Below are 22,807 nucleotides of genomic sequence, written 5' to 3' on the forward strand. Positions count from 1 at the left end.
ATATATGTATACATGTCCATACAGTTATTTTGTTGTATAAAAAGAATCAGACTTTGAAATTGTGTACAATTAACCTGTAAAGGAAACCAAAAATGCGGTGGACAAAAATAGAGGAATTGGGAATTCTATGTAGTGGTTCATAGTCATCTCCCAGAGTTCTTTCGTTGGGTGAAGCTGGTTCAATTCATTACTGCTCTATTGGAACTGATTTGGTTCATCTCATTGTTGAAGAGGGCCACGTCCATCAGAATTTGTCATGACTTTTTTTAAAAAGTTAATTTGATAGCATTTTCTTCAAGAAAATCTGAAATTTAAACATCTTTAGCTCTGCTAGTGCCTCATTTCAATGGTTGTGACCGTGAGTCCTTAAAAATTATGCCAGTCAAGTATACGTTATAAAAGTCTTAAAATGTTTTCTATATGGTCACTTAACTCTGAATGCCCCCCCTTCTGCCTTCCTCCCTCCCTCTCTCTTTCCTCTTTCACACACACACACACACACACACACACACACACACACAAAATGTCCTATTTATATCTGGTAATAGACATCATATCTTCTGTTCAAAAACTAGCTTGGAGTTTGTAGAGATGAATTACCAAGAAAAGTTTAGCCATCAGGTTTGTGTTTTTTGTTTGTTTGTTTTTTTTGGGGGGGGTTATTTTTGATTTTTGATTATTGATACTCACATAGACCATCTGCTAAGGTATGGGAAGAGGCTACTCCTACCTCTGAATTTCTATAGCTTTTAATGCCTATACTATGGTAATAATAAACAATCTCCTTTTTTAGTTACTGATACACTGCTTCTCAAAGTATAACAAATATATTAAGGTACAAAGGAACAAAGATCCTCAGTGTCTTTTAAAAAAGAAAAAAAAAAAAAACCCCGTCAGCTCATTTTTCCATAAAATAATGTTCCCTATTTTAACCACCATCTACCCATATCACCCCCTCTCCAAGGCAACAAATTCAACTCCACAGCTTTAAAAAGTAGACCTTGTAATTAAGATGTTCTGCTTTTCTGACCAAATGGGAACTTTCTGAAAGCTCAGTAATCATTGAACAAAATGGTTAAAGAACTGTATGGTTAACCAGTCTTAGCTTAGAACACATTTTTTCTCTCCTATATTATTTAAGCAGTAGTGACAAGGCATTTCCCAGAGATTAATGACTGTCTGAGTTAATGGTCTAAGGTTGAGTCATTAATCCCTGCATTGAGTTAGTTTGGAAAGTAGAAATGAAAAACAACTCCTAGGTCAAAATGATGCAATCTCACAAGGCCTAAAAATGAGTTCCCTGTTCAGTAGCTCATACCATTGTTCTAATCTGACCTCCCTCCTTATCATTATAACATTTAATCAAATTCCGTTTTCCACTTCTTGGATACAGGTAGTAATACATTAGCATTGAATGAGGGAGAAAGCATTTATTTGGCCTTTATAATTCATCAAGTACTATGGACACAAAAAGGAAAATTGAGACAGTCTGTATTCTCAATGGACTCACACTTTTAACTGGAAAGAGAGCACGTATATAGGAAGGTTCAAATTTAAGATGGACAACAGAATCCAGAACTCTTATCAAAGCCCCCAGAGTGTCTTAGGGTATATTGCCAATGCAGATGGTAGCGCCTGGGCCCACACTATGACCTAGTGGTCCTCCACCTCACCAGAATATTATACTTTGCAATTCCCAGTTCAGGCAAATGATGTCACCACTTTGTGGAAAAGTGAGGAAGTTAAAGGGGCCTGACACCACCAGTGAGAAGCAGGGTATAGGCCTTAAGGACCAATTAAAGCAGCAATTCTAAGATTCCTCCCATGGGGTGATAATGAAGGAAAAAGTCACAGAGAAGATGGTCAGTGTCCAGCTGGAAAGGGTAAAAAAAAGGTGGCCGTTAGCAGAAGTCTCACTTTCTTGCTAATGCCCCTTTTTCCTTTACCTTTCCTGGCTGGACACTGACCAGATCTCTGTGCCTTCCTTCCCTCATTACCACTCCTGTGGGAGGAAGGCCAGTAAGGAAGGAGGAAGATCTCACACTGGAAGCTCTACATGAGATAAGTTCATTAAAGGAGGGAAGGGAACCCCCACCTGAAATCAGTCCTTGACTCAAATATAATTCCTTTAATGAAATATCTTCTTAATTGAAGCTGCTAAACTTTTGATTGAGTACAAGATAGCTAAAATTGAAGTCAAAGGGCCTGGCTTTGAATTTTAGCTTAGCCACTTACTTCATGTATGATTCTTGGGCAAGTCATTTTCATGATTTTTTTTTTCTTTTTAAAGATCTTTATAGTCCCTTCCAATTGCAAATCTATGAGCTTGTGATCCAATTTCTTTTAAGAATGGTCATTTCATGCAAATTAAGTTTTTAGGGATCCACCAGCTTTATTTGTTAGTTGATTTTTAATTATGGTCAGTTCTTCATGACCTCATTCAGTGTTAACTTGGCAAAGAGACTAGAATGGTCTTCCATTTCCTTCTCAAGATCATTTATCGATACCTGAGGAAAGTGAAGCGAACAGAGTTAAGTGATTTGCCTGCTTAGCTCTCTTTTGCAAACCTATCCTTCTGCCTAAACTGGGCCAGTGGATTTGCTCCAAATACACTTCATCTGACTTTGAGTTTTCTACCTTGGTTACTTGGCTATCCCCCCTGCCTAAAATGCTCCCTGTCCCAACTTTTCCACCATGAAGAGGAGGAGAAGGAGGAGGAAGAAGAGGAAAAGATATATCATTTGTGTAACATACTATATGCTAGGCTCTTTGCTGAGCAATTTACAAATATCATGTGTTTTGATCCTTTCAGCACCCTGGGAGACAGGTGCAATTATTATCCCCATTTTACAGTCAAGGAAATTAAGGCAGAGGTTGAGTGATTTATCCAGTCACATAGTAGGAAGTGTCTGGTGTCTGAATTTGAACTTAGGTCTTCCTGTTTCCAAGTCTTGTGCTCTATCCTCTACACCATCTCACTGCCTTTGTGGATCTTATTCAGTTGTCCAAAGCCCATCTTATATGCCCCCTTTTACACAAAGCCTTTCCAGATTCCCTTAGTGACCCTGCCCTTATTTGAACTGTATAGCATTTACTGTGGTTCTGTGACTTTGTGTGGCACTTACAACCCTCTGCTCCGTGTTGTAGTTATCTGTAAATGAGATTTCTCTCCCGCAAATACATCATGCCCCTTTGGTAGGCAAACACTGCACCTTGGCATTTAGCACCATATCTGATCAAGTACAGTACTTGATAAATGAATGGAATACAGAGAGAATACCATGGAAACTATCCCACGTTAAAAACTTGTCCATATATAAAACAGGAGTTCCCACATAGCCATGTTGGCAGTATAGATAGAAATTTAAGAAATTAAACTATCTGGTCTGTGCGACTGGCAACCTAGGATAATGAAAGCAGCAGTAAACAATAACCAAGAAATCTAAGGTTCTAAACTAGGTTTTGCCAATCTCTGAGTAACGTTGAGAAAGAAATTGTGCTTCCTGACTTATAATAGATGCTTAATAAATGCTTTTTGACTGACTGATTGATTTAAGTGCTCTGATTTCAGAATTCTTGTCTGTAAAGTGAAGTAGTCAAATTAAATATAAAGGTTTCTTCTAGTTCTAAAAGGTTCTGTTTTCCTTAGATTGAATTCTCAATCTATATTAATTTTTAATCTGCTGCCTTTTTCTTCAGACCGCAAACCTGTATGCGTGCAGGAATTTGCCAAGCTGTATTTTCTAACCCCAAATATTATTTAAACAGATAATCTATTTAAAGAGGAAATTCAAACAGCTTACCAGTTTAATTCAAGTCAGGCCAATTCCAATAGATCTGTGATGGAGAGAGCCATTTGCATCCATAGAAAGGATTATCAATCCTGAATGTGGATCACAACATAGTATTTTTTTTTTTGATTGTTGTTTGCTTGCTTGTTTTTTCTTTCTCCTTTTTCCCCTTTTTATCTGCTTTTTCTTGTGCAGCATAGTTGTGTAAATATGTTTAAAAGAATTACATATGCTTAACCTATATTGGATTATTGCTGTCTAGGTAAAGTGGGGAGGAGAAAAAATTTGCAAGGGTAAATGTTGAAATTTATCTTTGCATGTATTTTGAAAAATATCAATAAATAAATAATGCAAATAAGGCTTCAGAATCTGTGACTAGTCTCAGATTAATATAGAAATAATAATAGAATTTAGTTCTTCTACTAAATTATTAACCCCTTGATCTGTTTTGCTTTTAAGTAGATTACAATAGAAAAATATGTGAAAAGTTATGTTACTTTGTTACAGTAATATGTTACAAAAGACTAACGTTTAAGAGTGAAAGATTCCTCTCATCTAGAGAAATCAGCCACAAGTTAATGGAATCATAGTACTTGAGAATTGAAAGGAGGGAGTCCAGCCCCTGTCTGATCCAACCCAAATGGACTTCCTCATCAGAACAAATCTAACAAATGAGAATCCCTCCACTGACCAAAGACTGTCAGTGCAGTAAACCCATTGCTCTTTTGTACAACTCTTACTGTTCCTATGGTTTTTCATAAAGGGACCAGCCTTTGAATGAGGTATGATACATGGTATGTATACATGCTATTATCAATAACAGTTATAGAAAGGCGTTTTTAAAGTCCTTTCTATCCTGAACCTGGCTCATATTCTACCTAACCATATATATGTGGCTCTTATCACATTTCTTTGATGATGTAGCAAAGTGAATGTGAAGAAACCTATTTACCACCTTTCCTCATCTCTTATCTGTTCATTTTCAAATACATAGTCTATCTGTATTCCAGGAACATCAGTCATTAGATATTATGCTTATTCAAAAAACAGTCACATTGCATATCTATAGATGACAGTAAAACACAAGGTCTTTCAGTGCAAGGACTTGATTTTCCCCCGTTTTGTAACTGTCCATCCTTGTCAATGCAATCATAACTCTAGAAGACTGATGCTGAAGTACCACTTGACATATATAGACTGCAGAAGAAAGCATATATTTTCAGGTGTGCCTTATATGTGTAAATTTATTTTGCTTGACTATACTTCTTTGTTACAAAGAGGTACTTTTATGTATAGGGGAAACTTTAAGGGATAGTGGATAAGTAGTGAAAGTAATGCAAAAAAAGAGAGGAAAAAAGCATCAGTGAAACAGACAAGCAAGGACATGTTACCACTGGCATGTTCAATTTAATATATCTGAGTCATAGTTTAATATGCAGCATTTTTATACACATAAAATATGCATGTTTGTTGAATATACTTATTAAATTTGTCTTTTTTTTTAAGAGATCTGGATTCAAGTTATGCCACTCATTGAGAAAGCCATATAACTCATCTTAGATTCATTTACTCTCATCTGTTTAAAAGAGGTGGTGAGACTGAAATTATCTTCCCAAGTTACTTTCCACCCAAAAATTTTATGGTTTTAAAACTTCTAAATTGTTTTTCCCTTCCTTCTACCCATGCAGCATGTACTGATATTTATTTTCTTTTGTCCTTTCCCCTAAAAAAAGAAGAAAGTATTCATATTCAAGAGAAGATATTGAAAGTTTTATTAACCCTCAAAGCAGAACCCTAAGTTTTAAGAAATTATCTAATATTTGATTATTTCTTAAATATCATGTATTAACTACATGTTTCCACTTGCTCGCATGGTTTGTTGCTGGGAGGGTTTTTGTTTGTCTTTTTTGTTTCTCTTTTTTAAAGGATCTTGCTGTTGTTAAAAGAAAAAAATGGTTAGCCACCATAATAAGTGGCTATTTTCTACTGTTTTCCCCACATTCTGTGGTTAGTAATATAGTATTCCTAACTGATGGAATCAGTGGTCTTTATTCCAGGGAGATGGGTCACAGTAATAGGGCTATCCTATTGGATTCATGTGCTTTGACACAGCTGTACAGACATAGCTGTACTTGCATGATAAATGGTCACACTGCTTTACCTTCAGTCAAATAATTTTAATCTCCTTTTTTTGTGCATTTTAAATAAGATATTTCATTTACCCAAATAGCAATTCAAAGGGAAATTGCCATGTTCAAGTAATAATGATGTTTTAAAGAAATCCAAGCCCCTAAATCATACTGATACTTTGCTCTGTTATAATATTACTTCCTGCTATGGGTTTCAAGGAAATTGACAGTTTCTTAAATTTTAAACTAATCACTGCACCTGCTTCAGTTCTGAAATGAAAATATAAAGAACAAGGCCCTGGCCCATGTGCTCTCTGACCAATCTTAAAATAGTTTCACTTGGTGAAGTTTAGAGCAGCTGAAACAAAGGATTACTGTGTGTACCTCTAATCACTACATCATTTTCACATACTGAAAATAGCTACTTTTTTATCAATCTGTTATCAGATCATAGTGAACAAAGATTCTTGGAAAAGTTAGTCTCAGTCCTATTCCTAAGAACCCTTCCTATGCCCATTTTACTCACATAAAGGTCTCCTCTGTAAACACTGACTGTTGAACTTAAGGCTTTTATAATCTGTGGCTACATCTTTTTGAGTTTTTTCCCTATGTCTTTTTTTAAAAAACACTAATTTCCCTACATATTTCCAATTCCCTGTAGAACTTTTCTTATAGCAAAAGTACTGACTAACATAGTAACCACATCTTGCAGTTTTGAGGAAGGAAGTATGTTCCATCACCTCTCCCCTTAAGGACCAAGGTTAGTCAACACACTATTGTTTTTTTCCTTTTCTTTATATGCCCAGAATAAGCAGCCCTTAATAAAACTTTAATTGATTTATTGATCTGAGATGAATTAATATTTTCATTATAATAGTAATGTACATTCTTCTGATTGACACGGCTGTGCTAGAAAACTTGTATTTACATTTTCATTATGATAGTCATGTATATTCTTCTGATTCTGTGATCTTTACTCTACTTCAGTTTTTCTCTTGTTTCTCAGGGTTCCTTATATTACTTACTTCTTATGGTACAATAAAAAGGCCAGTTAGGTGTCAGAATAGATAAGGTGCGGATTCAGAAGTCTCATCTTACTAAGTTCAAATCAGGCCTTAGACACTTACTAGCTGTGTGACTGAGCAAGTCACTTAACCCTGTTTGCCTCAGTTCCCTCATCTGGAAAATGAGCTGGAGAAGGAAATGGCAAACCATTCCAGCATCTTTATCAAGAAAATCCTAAATGCGATCACAGAGTCAGACATAAACTATTTTATTGTTCAATAATTTTTAGTTAACAATAGTCCTTTACATTCATTCAGATATTTAAGACTTCCTAGCTGTGTTAACCTTGGGCAAATCACTTAACCCAGGTTGCCTGACCCCCTCATTCCCTCAAAAACTATTTCAAAATTGTGCACTTTGTATTTTGTTCTCTATCTTACTTGTTTATGAATTTCCCCTGTAACAATTAAAAAAAAGAAACCTTCCATTCCCCTATTTTTTTTAAATATCACCTTTTCACATGGGTTGCTGATCAATTTAAAACTTATTGTTTGTTTCAAATTATTTCAGATAACACAAAGCAAAACAAAACAAAACAAAAATCTTTCTTCCTTACCCTCAAATTGCTCTCTATTTTTTCCAGAAGTTTTTCTTCTAGGAGTTTATGTTCTTTGATTTAGAGAATACTAGACTATTGCATTCATTTGTTACTGACTCTTCTTAATCTGTTCCATTGATCTACTTTTTTTTTAAAGATGGCTAAATAGCTTTGATGATAAATTACTTTAAAATGTAATTGAGATCTGATATTGTCAGATGCTCTTTTTCCTTTCCCCTTCTCCTCTTCACTATATCCTCTCATTTCTTTCTTTTTCTTTTTTTTCTTTTTTTTGCCTTTTTTGTAACTCCAGATGACTTTTAAATTTTTGTCTAGCTCTGAAAAATAATCCTTTGACAGTTTGAGTGACATAGCATGAAATTTGTAAATCGGTTGTAACTCACAACCTGAGTTGTACCTAACCAATTTTTTCCAGTCTCCTTTGCTGTATTTTCAGCCAGGCCATAACTGCTAATCATAACTGCTACAGAACTCTGTTTTGTGCCCACTTCTCTTCTTCTGTAATGTTTCACTTGATGATCTCTTCAGCTATCATGGATTAATAGTCATCTCTATGCTAATGATTCTCAAATCTGCTTATCCAGCCCTTACCCCTTTGCTGACTTTCAGCCTGCCATCTCCAACTGCCTTTTAGACATCTTGAATTGAACGTTATAATTTTTTTCATTTCTAATAATAGCTTTTTATTTTCAAAATACATGCAAAGATATGCATTTTTTAACTCTCACCCTTGCATAACCTTGTTCCCCCCTCTCCCCAACCCTGACAGCAAGCAATTCACTATAGGTTAAACATGTGCAATTCTTCTAAACATATTTCCACATTTATCATGCTGCACAAGAAAAATCAGGTCAAAAAGGGAAAAAATAAAAAAATAAACAAGCAAGCAACAACAAAAAAGATGAAAATACTGTGATGTGATCCACATTCAGTCCCCAGTCTTCTTTTTGGATATAGATGGTTCTCTCCATCACAAGTCTATTGGAATTGTCCTCAATCACCTCATTGTTGAAAAGAGTCAAGTCCATCATCCATTTGATCATCACATAATCTTGTTGCTGTGTACAATGTTCTCTTAGTTCTATTCACTTCATTTAGCATCATGAACTGAACCATCCTCTCAAAACTGAGGTTGCATCTCAGTTCCTCACTATCTTTCATCCCATCTTCATCCCATTGCCAGTCTGTTGCTCAAGTCCTGTCTTGCCCATGTTAGATCTCACATACATCCCCCTGTCTCCTCACATATGTTACCATCCTGGGGTAGGTCTTTATACTGTTTAGTCTCCCTGCCACAAATTGCTCCCCATTCTAGTCCATCTTCCATTGAGCTATCAAAGTGATCTTCCTATTGAATTAGCCATTCTAGAGAACAATTTGGAACTATGCCCAAAGGGCTATCAAAACTGTGCATACCCTTTAATTCAGCACTGGGCCTGTACCCCAAAGAGATCATTAAAAAAGTGGAAAAGAACCTACATGTGCAAAAAATGTTTGTTGCAGCTCTTTTTTGTAGTGGTAAGGAACTAGAAATTGAGGAGATGCTTATCAATTGAGGAATCGCTGAATAAATTATGGTATATAAATATAATGGAATATTATTGTTCTATGAAAAATGATAAGCAGGAAGATTTCAGAAAAACCTGGACTTTACATGAACTGAAAAGTAAAATGAGTAGAACCAGAAGAACATTGTCCACGATAACAGCAACATTATGCAGTGATCAGCTATGTTGAACTTCTCTTCTCCATGATAAAAGTGATCCAAAAAGTGATCTAATAGACTTGTGATGGAAAATGCCATCTACATCCAGAGAAAAAACTATGGATATTGAATGCAGATCAAAGCATACTCCTTCATCTTTTTGTTTTCCCCTTTTATTCTGAATTTTCTTTCACAACATGACTAATATGGAAATATATTTAAAATTATTATACATGTATAACCTATATCAGATTGCTTACTGTCTTGGGGAGGAGGGAGGGAAGGAGAAGAAATTTAAACTCAGAATCTTACAAAAATGAAATACTTTTAAGTGAAAAAACAAATGATCTTTCTAAAGCTGTACCAGATTGACCATGGTACTGAATAAACTCTCCCATGACTCCCTATTCAGGATGAAATATAAAATCCTCTGAAGTTCAAAGTTCTCACAACATGCCCCCTTCTCTACCTTTCTAATCTTCTTATATTTATACCCTATTCTCACATTCTGTTGAATCTAGAGATACTGATTTTCTTTCTGTTCCTCAAACAAGACAGTTCATTTCCTGATTTCAGACATTTTCATTCATTGTCCTCCATTCCTGGAACTTCTCCCTCATCTCTATCTCCTGCCTTTCCTGGCTTCCTTGAAATCACAGCTAAAATGTCACCTCCTAAAGGAATTTTCCCTGTCCTTCTTAATTTTAGTTCTTTCCCTCTGTTGGTTATCTCCAATTTATCCTGTATCTATCATGTTTGTACATAGTTCTTTGCATGTTGTCTCTCTCCCACTCCTATTGGACTGAGCTGCTAGAGAATAGGGATTGTCTTTTACCTATTATTATTATTAATCCCCAGTCCTTAGTATAATGACTGGCACATATTGAGTTGTACCCAGTTCTTCATGATCCTATGAACCATAGCATGTCATGCTTGTCTGTCCTCCATTATCTATCAAAGCCTCTGCAAGTTCATGTTCTTTTTTTAATTCAATGATACTGTCTATCCATCTCATGTTCTGCCATCCTCTTTTCCTTTTGTCTTCAATCTTTCCCAACATTAGGGTCTTTTTCAATGAGTCCTGTTTTCTCATTATATGGCCAAAGTACTTAAACTTCTACTTCAACACAGATCTTCCTGCGAATCGTCTGAATTAATTTCTGTTAAGAATTTATTAACTGGATCTCCCTTGTTGTCCAAGGAAATCTCAAGGTTTCTGCAGGACCGCTGTTTGAAAGCATCATTTCTCTAGTGCTCTTGAATATAATGGGTGTTTAATAAATGTTTACTGACTTACTGATCCTCCTGGTCTCTATAATCTCTCTCACATCCATCCCCTTCTCTCTACTCCTATGACTATCACTCTAATTCAGACCTTAGGACCTATAAGCTCAACTGTTCAAATAGCTTCCTATTTTGTCTCCCTACCTCCACATTTCACTCTCTCCAATTCATCTTGCACACAGCATATTGATATTCCTAAGGCGCAAGTCTCACTGGCTTATTTTCATGCTCAAAACATTCCAGTGGTTTCCTAACACCTCTAAGGTAAAACACCGATTTCTCTCTGCCTAGTATGTAAAGTCCTTGTTAGGTTGACTCCACTCTCCCTAATCAGGCTAATTATATTTTGCTGTACACTTACACCCCCTATATGTTTTAGCCAGACTGCCCTACATATTGATTCTTGTGAGAACTCTGCCTCCTATGTCCAAGACTTTGCCTAGGCCGTCCCTGACATGCTTGGAATGGATTCCATATTCACTTCCAACTCTTAGAATATCTCTTTTCCTTCAGAGTTTAGCTCCTATATCAGCTCCTTAAGAATTTTTCTCATTCTCTTTTTAGCTTGTTATTACTCTTTTAGGCTACTAACATCAGTATTATCGTTAGCTTTTTAGTAACTTCCTGCCAATGTATGTTTACTTTGTATATATTTTATGCTTATTTATTAGTGTGTGTGTTGTTCTCCCCTTACCCCCTCACTGAACCTCCAATAAAATGTAAATTCCTTTAGGGCAGAGCAATTTTTTTTTTTAACTTTACATTTTACATTGCCTAGCCCAAATATGTGGCACATAACAGGCACTTCATAAATGTTTGTTAAATGATTGGACAAATGGTCTTTATAATATCAGTTTGGTCCAACTATAAATAATGTCTCTTTTATTATAGAATTATTTCCATAACAAATGTTTATAATAATATATAGTCTAGGTGTGTCCCATTAGGTTAATTACTATCTTTTATACATGTTGAATTTATTTTAATGGAATTTCTCTTTTAATCTTTTCCCTTTTGGTTTTATAAATATCAAAAATTTTCATGGCTTAATTGTTTATCCTGAAACTTCAATGAAGCTTCTAATCATCTCAGTTTCTTTGCTTCTTCTTTGGACTTTAAGTAAATCATCCTGTAAAGTATTTTTAATTTCTCTCCCATCTCATTGTTATAGTTAGCATTTCTAGTATAGTGTCCAAAAAATAGAGCGGAGATAGAGTAACCTTTGTTTTATCCATATACTTATGGGATAACTATATGATTAGCTATTTCAGATTCATCAAGACAATCACCAAACAAGTTGCTGCCACTATCCTGTCATTCCTTGATTTCCCAAAGGGAAATAAAACATGGTGGACAACTTCAGTAAAAATAAGTAGCAAAGTAGCATTAGGGAGGGAAAAAAAATATGATAAAAATGTAGCAACATTTGTCTGTTTAATCATTAATTAGCTAAGTTTCATTAGTAACCAAGAGTTAAAACCCAGTATACTTGTCTATGTTATTCCCCTTTCAAAATACTAATAAAGTTTCAGAAGTATATTTTGATGTACTCATTACTGCTTATTATAGAAAGGCCTGGAAAGATTTACATGAACTGATGCTGAGAAAAGCAAGCAGAATCAGGAATACATTGTACACAATAACAATAAGAATGTGCAATCATCAACTATGAAAGGCCTGGTTCTTAGCAGTTCAATGATCCAAAGCAATCCCAATAGACTTTGGACAGAAAATGCCATCTGCACCCAGAAAAAGAACTATGGAAATTGAATGTAAATCAGCACATGCTGTGTTCACTTCTTTTTTCTGTTTGTTTGGTTTTATTTTTAATCTCTCCCATGGTTTTTTTCCCTTTTGCTCTGATTTTTCTCTCCCAATGTGATTCATAAAATAAACTTGCTATAATAAAAAGGGAAGATATCTCATTGTTATATTGGTAAGACCATTTAATCAATATTGCTTTTCTTAGGTTTAGGCCTAACTTGCTATTTTTAATCTTATCACTTTTCCAAATGGCAAAATTATTTCTGCTTTAACTATTGTATTACATATAATAGGCAGCTAAATGACACAGTGGATAGAGTGCTAGATCTGGAGTCAGAAAAACTCCAAATTTAAATCTGTCCTCAGGCACTTCTTGGCTACGTGATCCTAGACAAGTTGCCTAACTCTCTTTACCTCAGTTTCCTCATCTGTAAAATGAGCAGAGAAGGAAATGGCAAACCATTCCAATATCTTTGCCAAGAAAATCCCACATGGGGTCATGAAGAATCAGACATGACTGAAACAACTGAACAACAAGAATTACATACGGGCACCTCCTTTCCCATAAACACCATTTGTTACTCCTGCCAAAGACTACTGTACTATACAATTCAGTGGTCTGAACACAGGCATATATGAGTCTTATACTGGTGATATTCATCAACTAAAATTCTGAGTTAGTCATTTAGATAAATTCTAGACTTGTAGAAGGCCAGAACTCTGGAGTATACTTGAAACAAGATGTTAATTTAGTGGAATTAATGAGATAAGGGTTCTCTAGTTTACATATATACTTAGTATGGTGATGTAATGGTTCTCTAGTTCACACATATTCAGTATGTTGTAATTATATAATTGTACTAAAGTATATAAGAGCTGAGAAGAATTGGAAATGAGACATTCTATCTTTGAACATCCTCCTGATGGCTCTCATGCCTCCTGCCCTAAGATCAAGACTGGGCCAGAATAAAGAATCGAGACTCTATTCTTGACCATTCTCCTGGTATCTATCCTGCTGAGACCAAGGCTCATCCAAAGGATCTCCAGAATGCTAGCCCAAACATTACATAGACTATTCTTAGGGAAGAGTCAAAAACTTTTTTAAAAAACTAATAACATGATGGCATGATATTTTTATTCTTTTATTAAAAAGAATCTTTAAAATCACTGTAATACTAAGATGGCACATGAGGATCAGGAGAAACTCAGGCTGGTGAAACTACTCTCAAGGATCCTGGCTCTTCCACCAAACTTTCTAGTGACAATTCACATCTGGTGGAGAATTACAAGATTATTGGTGCTAAAATTGTCTTTATCAAACATTTTCCCTTCAGGATCCCCTCTTCCTGAAGTATGTCATACTTCATCCAAAAGAAATGAACCCAAATTCTTGATCTTCATTGACCACTCAGAGGAAAGACCTTTCAAGAAAGCAAACAACCAAAAGGCAAAAGGCAAACACCAGTTACACAGCTCTATTAGCTACTACCACTGTTCCACAATCTCTTAAAGTTTTCCTAATCTTCCGATTGAAAAAATAGCTTTGAAGCTATTACCATACACACCTATCAGTGTTAGAAAAATCTTCCCCAGAAGGTGGTGAAGTAGTCACTATTGTTTTTTAATGTTTGACTTCTTTTGGGTATCCCAATGACTTGCTTTGAGATCAGTAAGAGACATTTTTAGTTCCTGTCAAATTTGAACCTGAAAGCACATATTTAATTAACCCAAACAACTGTGGAACAATTCTACTTTTTCTTGTGATTTCCTTGGGGACTCCCTGTCTTGTTCAATCTTTTGGAGAAGGAGACTTAGTTACTAAGTCTCTTGTCTAAACCTCCTATAGCCTCAGAAGGAAATGTTAGCCTCCCAAAAGGAATGTCCCAACATTTATACTAGAATGCCTATTCATTCTTAGTACTTGGTTTCTATCTTGAACTTTGTCTTTGAGTCACAGGAACTGAATAATAGAATTTTTAAAAAGGAAGATGTTTTCTTAATTTTTGACTTCCTTTCCAGAAGGAAAACTCCATTTAAAATCTCTAGCTTTCTTCAAAGCACAGCTTATACACTAACTCCTATATAGGGTGTTGTTGTTTTTTAAATTCCTCCCCAATGCTGATACCTCCCCCAAAATTATATTATATTTACTTTAAATATATTGTTATGTACGTGTGTGTGTGCGCACGTGCGCACATGCACACGCCACTAGCAATAGTATAAGAAAATTATGCTTTGTAGTAAGGTTCATCAGAATTTTCAGATATACTGCTCTGCAGAACCACTATAGTCTTAAATTTTCTTAAATTTTTTGGTGTCAGGATCCCTCTACATACTAAAAAAAAATTGAGGTCCCCAGAGTTTTTATTTCTGAGTTGTCAATATTTACTATTTGAGAAATTAAAACTAATAAATTTTAAGAATATTCTTTTGGGGGGCAGCTAGGTGGTGTAGTAGATAGAGCGCCAGCCCTGAAGTCAGGAGGACTCAAGTTCAAATGTGCCCTCAGATACTTAACACTTCCTAGCTGTGTGACTCTGGGCAAAGTCACTTAACCCCAATTGCCTCAGCAGAAAAAAAAAAAAGAAAGAAAATAAAAAGAATATTCTTTTTAAAATAGCAATAAGCTCATTATGTCTTAACATATAATATATACGTGTTAATGTATAATATGAATTTTAAGATGACTATATTTACCAATCTGTTTGATATAAAACAGCTAAATACTCATTATCTGATTCCACATTCAATCTGATAATATTGTTTTTACTGAATAATATGAAAAAAATCTGACCACATAGATATAGTTGAAAAATCGAGAAGTATTTTAATATGCAAACATTATTATTTTTTGTTGCTTTTCAGTATTTCAGTCAGGTTCAATTCTTCATGTCCCTTTTGGAATTTTGTTGGCAAAGCTATTAGTTTGCCATTTTCTTCTCCAGTTCATTTTATAGACAGGGAGATATGAACAGGGTTAAGTGACCTGTCCAGGGACATCTAGCCAGTAAGTATATGAGTCCAGATTTGAAATCCAAGTTTTCCTCACTCCAGACTCAGCATTCTAGCTACTGTACCACCTGGCTGCCCTATCCTCATCATTATTATTATAAAAATAGTATTGTTGGGGCAGCTAGTTGGTGTAGTGGATAGAGCACCATATCTGAGTTCAAATCTGGCTTCAGACATTTAACATTTCCTGGTTGTGTGACCCTCGGCAAGTCACTTAACCCCAATTGCCTCAGCAAAAGAAAGGAAGTTATAGTTGTATTATGCTATAGTCCATCAAGTGCATAGTAGTATTATATCTTTAAAAAAAAATCTTACATTAAAAATGATTTATTGCTAAAAATGTTAACCATAATCCAAGCCTTCAGTGAGTTGTAATCTTTTTGCTGGTGGAAGGTCACTTGATGATGATGGCTGCTTACTGATCAGGGTGATGGTTGCTTAAGGTTGGGGTAGCTGTGGCAATTTCTTAAAATAATATAACAATGACATATGCTGCACCAATCAATTCTTTCTTTCACTTGAACAATTAGAGGCCATTTTAGGGTTATTAGTTAGCCTAATTTCAGTAGTGTTTCAGGTATTAGAAAAACTCCTGGAGAGGAAGAGAGATGAGTGAAGGATAGGTCAGAATATACACATTTATTATTTGCCGTCTTATATGGGTGCAGTTTATGAAACCCTAAAATAATTTCATTAATAACATCAAAGATCACTGATTACCATAATTGATATAATAATGGTGAAAAAGTGTGAAATATACCCAAATGAGACTCAGAAACCTTGTGAGCACACATTAGAAAAGTAGGGTCAATAGACTTGCTCAATGCAGGGTTTCCCCAAATCCTTGATTTGTAAAAAAACAAAACAAAACAAAACACAATATTTGAGATGCACAATAAATAAAAGGTTTGCCTGTGCCTGATTTTAATTTAGCACAATATTATTTCATTTAACATAAAGGTCACATATTTAGACATAGCATTTCTATTATTTTTTTCTTTAAATCTGGTCCATCCTAAGTACGTCATACCTGAGAATTATCATTTCTATTTTGAGACTGTTAAAAATAAGTCAAGCCTAGCTCCCTCCTGGAGAGCAGTGTTTGCAATTCCCGTCTCCCAAATTACAGGGAAATGGACTACCACCACCTGTTCTCAGTGACAACAAACATGGAATAAAGCAAGCTTACCTTACTGTTTGTATGCCTTTGCTTTAAGATTTCTGTTATTTCCTGGCAGCACTCTTCTTAAATCACTCCAGAGTCAGTTTCTCAATCATGCACTGAAGAAACTGGCCACTCTTTTTTTTTTTTTCTCAGAACTCCCAATAAGATTGTGTCTGCAGGTAGAGGAACCCTAGGGTTTCCTGCAAACAATCCTGATGCTTCTCTCTTTTCTTTTTTCTTTTTTTTGATCCTTTCTCGGTTTTTGTTCTGCTACCTGCCAAAACAAAGGCACTTTGCAGACCGAGACCTGAAACAGTAGCGGTGCAAAGGCGAGGAGGTAAGGACCCTGACCCTGCCTGGGACCAAACACTAAATATAACCCCCCTCACTCTCTGTCCAACACTCTTCATACTCTGAAGGCAGAGGACCTTCTCAGAACACTGACCCTTTAGCCTGTCAGTTTTTAGAGAAGAAAGGAGCTAATTAGACTAGACTCGGAAGAGCCTCGGGAGCAACTAGCCATCTGCCCAGAGCAGACAAGTAATGACAGGTACACGCTGTGTGTGTGTGTGTTTATGTGTGTGCACATGAATGTGTCAGCTGAAACTCACATCTGTCAATACCACCCTCTTTGGCAGGCGGCTTTTGAAGGCGCCCTCCCGAAGGTCATCTCAGTTGCATGTGCCAGTGTTAGCCAAGGTAGAAGCCTCCTCAGAAGGAGCCTCCGTCCTCTTTTCTTCCCAGCTGCCATCTCACAAATGGCCTTTTTACTGAATAATTTGAATGGTTCATGTTGAATAATTGAATTGAATACCTTTCAACCATAAATTTCTATTTCTTTGCTAAGGGGATGATAGGACTAAACAAAACAACTCTTTTTTCTTTTAACAGCCTAATCCAGAGTATTCTGTTGCTTTTTAAATATTGTACTAAATATGAACTTGAATGATAGATGAAAGAGATGGATTTGGGCTCTGGAGATCTGAATTCAGATCCTAGCTCTGCCACTTAAAGCGTTGACCTTGACAAGCCGGAGAGCTAGGTGGTGTTACAGTGCCAGGCCTAGAGTCAGGAAAATTTATTTTAACGATTCAAATCTGGCCTTAGATACTTATAAGCTGTGTGACCCTGATCAAGTCACTTAACTCTATTTGTCTCGGTTTCCTCATCTGTAAAATGAGCTGGAGAAGGATATGGCACTCCAGTATCGCTGCCAAGAAAAACTTAAATAGGATCTTCTAGACTGAAAACAACTGCACAATAAACTTCTATCCAGTCGTTTATCTTCCTTTTCTATATCTCCTTGTAAAGTTAGGGGTGGGGGTTAGAAATTACCAGGTGACCTCACAGATTAAACCCTTGATTCTTTGCATTCCTTGATTCACTTTGCATTTCTATTGCACTCAGTCTCTTTCACTAGGAGCTCTGAGGTAGTTGTGAAAGGGTATTCCATCTAAAACTTAGCTAGGAAGATATACTTGCTAAAATATAAATGGATATTTGTGAAAATACAGCTGGCTCTTCATTAGCCATAAGCAGATTATTTGCTGATCCTCCGTTTTAAGCAATGAGCACATTCTCATTTCATTTGTAAAGCCTGAAATATGTCTGGAACAACCTGTCAAAAATGAGGCAATAGCAACAATATTTTACCCTAATCCCCCCCCCCCCACCCTCTCTGATTGCAATCTCTCTTCAGTGTTCTTATTTTTATGAGCTATAGTAAGTAAAATACATGATCCATATGTTTCATAGTAATGCTCTAGTTAAAGTAGACAGTTTTACTTGGACCACCACACTGTTCAAATAACTGAGGTCATCTTGAATCATTACATGAGGCGAAAATACAATACACATCCTATAGCTGTAATACTCTCTCTGGTTCATACATCTAGTCAGTCATTCCAAATTTTGCAAAACTCTTTTCCAATCATGGATGTGTAGATGATTTAAAGAAGCCCAATGCAATATTTTTCTTCCCTAGACTTTTCTGTAACTATACTTACCACAGAACACTTTGGCAGATGCTCAGAAGGCATAAGACTGCTCATATTTTAAAATGATAAAGAGGGAAGAATATATAGCAAGTTGAACATGCTAAATGTGTAGTTTCATGTGTAATCTTTTTATTGTACTGGGTTACAAAAATCTTGTTTTATTAATAATAAATGCTTTTTCATTTAAAAGAACAAAATCTTGATCCTGAAAATTATTTTAAAGGATATTTGATATATATTGTAGCAAAGTGACAAATACTCCGAAGGTGAGTCACACTGATAGACCACCTGACAGGGATCCATCTACTGCTGTAGTTTGATTAAATGAATAGTCAGAAAATCTTGGAGTTAGGAGAAACTTTAGAGACCATCTCATTCAGCTCTCAAACCCTCATCTTTCAAACTGAATATAAAATAGATTCAAGAATTGCCCAAGGTCACTTATATTTAGAGACAAAGTGGGAATCCAAGCTGGCCAGCTAAAGAGCCCCCATCTTCTAAATTCCAGACTAGTTAATGGCTTTTACACTAAACCACATTACAAGAAAAAAATTCAGTCATTCCCCATGACAGCCTTTCTGACAACTATCAATTATCTGTGATATTAGAAAATAAGAAAAGTAGATATGTAACTCATCTTTTAAAAAAAAAAATAATCATTTTATCCAGTTTTAAGCTTCCTTAAAAGACGAGGGGGAGAGGTGGAAGAGTAAATTCTGTGATTTCATTTTTGCTATACTAATAGCTTTTTATTTTTCAAAATACATGCAAAGATAGTTTTCAACATTCACTCTTGCAAAACCGTGTATTCCAAATTTTTCTCCCTCACACCCCTTCTCCCCTTCCCTTAGACAGAATGTAGGTTATAAATAATATGATATAGGTTAAATATGTGATATTCTTCTAAACATATTTCCACATTTATAATGCACAAAAAAATAAACAGATTAAGGAGAAAAAATGAGAAAGAAAAAAACGAGCAAACAACAACAAAGATGAAAATACTATGTTGTGATCCATATTCAGTTTCCCCATAATCCCCTCTCTGGATGTGGATAGCTTTCTCTATCATGTCTATTGGAATTGGCCTGAATCTCTGATTTCATTGATGTGAGGAAACTCTTCAGTAGTCTATCATAAACTAATATGCAAAATTATTCTTTGAGAGTTACTTGGGAGGTTAAATGTTTTTAGTCTAGGGTCATACAATCACTCCTCCTGATTCTAAGGCTATCTCTTTGTCTAATTAACCACACCGCTCTTCACCCAGACAGTAGTAAGATTATCCATTTTGAACAAAATTTCATCTCCCTGCCTGCAACTTTACCTCATGGAAGCTACCATTAATAGCAAAAGTATAATGACAGAGTACTAGTTAATCTATGAACTAGGGCATTATTTGAATAAGTAAAGAAAAGATGACATTTAAAACCATTTAGAAAAACAGAATAGGGGCAGCGAGATGGTACAGTAGATAGAACGAATACTAGCTCTGGAGTCAGGAGTATTGGAGTTGAAATCCTGCCTCAGATATATACTAGTTGTGTGACTCTGGGCAAGTTACTTGATCCCATTGCCCCCTTTCCCCCCCACCCCAAAGAAAAAAGAAAATTGGAAAGAAGAAAACATGTAATGTGCTTAAGCTCAGGATTTCAGAATTATAGGTACAAATAGTCCAACTTCTCACTTTTATCAATTAAAACTGTGTGTTTGTTGTGCTGTTGTTTAATATGAGAAATGGAACTGCTAATTCTTTGGGTTGCATATATCTGTACTTTGATCCAGATTTCAGGATCTATTTCATGTACCCCAATGAGCCAGAATACCAAGGGTCAGCTGCTTCAGCTATGAGGTTTCCTAAAGCATTCTATTCTGATACTATTACATAATACTCTCCTAATGGCAATAATTTCCCAGTAGCCTTGTCAATTTGTCTTACTGCACAAGTGTTTTTGCTCTATATTCATCCACTTTTCAACAATGCAATGTGATTAGGGGAGGTGAGGAAGAAAAGAAAGGAATTATTCTAGTATGTTATACCCCCTTACACACACACACACACACACACACACACACACACACACCTACCTTAATTTCCCCATTGGTTTCTGAATCAGGGCCATTAATAGATCATAAGATACAAATTAGGAGCTAGGAGGGACCTTATAGATTCAGTACCTGAACACCATGAAAAGATAATAATTAATATTATCTTTGATTTCTACTCTATTGATTTTATAATATGATTGTTTTGATGTTATGTTGATTTTTATAGTTGAGTTAGTATCTACCTGTACTCACCTTGCTTAGAAAGCGGTTTTCCCTCTGACTTAGTTTAAAGTTGTGGTTAAAAGGGAATGTTGTTATCATTCATGAAGTTAGCCCTGAGCACATCTGCTTGTTGTCGAAACCCCAGCCAGCCTAACTTGGTGCCATCCTAGCAAAAGTCAAGCAGTCTGTCCTTCCTCTGTCCTTGTGCAATTAGGAGAGGCTTGATCTTGCCCCAGGGAACAAACTACTTGGTGATTCTGATCTCCTGGCCAAGATTTCGAGAGGGCAGATGAGTCCCATGAAACAATTTGTTTACAAATTGTCAGAAAGGCATGGGATTCGCCACACCTGGCTTCTGACCCACTTTTCCTAGTATAGCCAATTATAAGGTTTCCAAAACTAGTGTCAGTCTTGGGGAAATACTCAGACTAATTTAGGTGATCAGTGAATAAGGTGAGGCATTTATTCAGGGTCAAGTAACTGAAATTCAAGACAACACCCTGCCTTATTCTGACAGGGATGCCAAGGAGGAAGGGAAGAAGGGGATCCTTATAGGGCATAGTTTTGGGAAACAGCAGGAGGGCATATAATCTGGATACACAGAACAGCTGAACTGCAGAAAGAGAGGATTGAAGGCATTGAGGGATTACAAGGACAGGGTATCAGAAATGTCCTTGGAACTATCTCTGTCTGGAGCAGGAGTGGTTAGAAACTTTTGGCGTATACAGGAGTCTTCTTAGGAGCAGCTGGAAATTACTGATCAAAGCAAGAGGTTGATACTAACCCCCTCCGAATTTCCTGAGTGAGAATAAAGAAGATTTCTTCCCCCTTCCTCACTGGGCTCTCTGGCCTTCCTGAAACCAGTCTAACCCAAAGTTAATAAACTAATTGTTCTTGGAGCATATACCTCAGCTTTTCTTTATTGCATTTATTCGTGATGATACCAACGATCAACTTCAACTCCCTCTTATAGATGAGGAAGTTAAAGCCCAGTAAGTCCTAGAGCCAGAATTCAGACTTGGCTTCACCAACTTCAAACCCAACTCTCTTTAGATTACACTATGCTCTCTCCTTTTATTTATCTTCTTATGCTTGAGGTGATATTTTCTATATTTTCTAAAGATAAACATGTTGTTGTCTCCATGATAGCATGTTTTAAGTGTCTAGCACTCTTTTAATCCCAAATATCTTAACACTAAATGAAAAATAAGTTCCCTTCCTAATTCAGAAAAGCATTTTGTGCCAAATCGGATGCTCAACAAAAGCCACTTTGAAACTTTCCAATTGCACACATACAGCAGGGCTCCACTTTTTGAGTCCTCTCAAGTCGAGGCAGGGTGGTCCTAGTAAAACGAATAAATGAGAAGACTCTGACAGCAATCCAACAGCTTACAGGAACTAGTGGCAGTGGGGGGAAAAGTGTCACACTAACTTTTTATTCCTCCATTTAGCATTTCCACAGGACTGTGTTTACAAGCAGCTTGGGCATCATTTCATGAATTATTTCTCCCACTTTTTCCCAAAACCCCCAAGTCATTGCCCTTGCCTAATATTAATTGGACCAGAGCTACAAAGAAGTGTGATCTCTCAGGTGAGCTATGCAACCTCAATCCTGATCTACTTGATTACCTGTGACTCGTGCTTTTTATAGGAACTGTTTCCCTGACATAATTTTCAGTTTGCAGGTTTGTTGACTTCATGCCAGCTTCCTATTTGCTTTTTCCGAAAATCTAAGGTATCATAATGGCCAAGGTTATGCAAACCTACTGAGAGGGAGAATCGGATATACTATTCCTGTTTACTTCCTGTCTAGAAGTGTTATGTGGCATTGCCACAACTCCTACTTAATTACTATTTTTCTCCCTAATGTGGCTACATTCCAGAAATGAATAAAATGAATCCCAGACTGAATGGAAGGTGCTATGTACATGGAAAGGGCAATTTGAGAGCATTTGGTTATGGTTTATATGGCTTTTTTTTTTTTTAGTGTTTTTTTTTTTCATGTTCTAGTTATTTAAATATGACTAAAAGTATGTTTTGGCATTTTTCCAAAATAAAATCTCTA

The 22,807-nt window shown here is 36.1% G+C and overlaps 2 protein-coding genes across 2 annotated transcripts in view; one reads left to right on the forward strand and one right to left on the reverse strand.

The window, feature by feature from the left end:
* FILIP1L (filamin A interacting protein 1 like) overlaps positions 1-17,008 on the reverse strand; it is a 321,412-nt gene extending 304,404 nt beyond the window's left edge. Inside the window, exon 1 of the mRNA XM_031959560.1 lies at positions 16,499-17,008. The gene's annotated coding sequence lies outside the window, so the exon portion shown is untranslated. The remainder of the gene's footprint in view (positions 1-16,498) is intronic.
* The window catches only part of CMSS1 (cms1 ribosomal small subunit homolog), a 256,396-nt gene that overhangs the window by 180,825 nt on the left and 52,764 nt on the right, over positions 1-22,807 (forward strand). The window lies entirely within an intron of this gene.

The sequence above is a fragment of the Sarcophilus harrisii genome, chromosome 3 (genome assembly GCF_902635505.1).
Source record: "Sarcophilus harrisii chromosome 3, mSarHar1.11, whole genome shotgun sequence".
NCBI classification, from domain to species: Eukaryota; Metazoa; Chordata; class Mammalia; order Dasyuromorphia; family Dasyuridae; genus Sarcophilus; species Sarcophilus harrisii.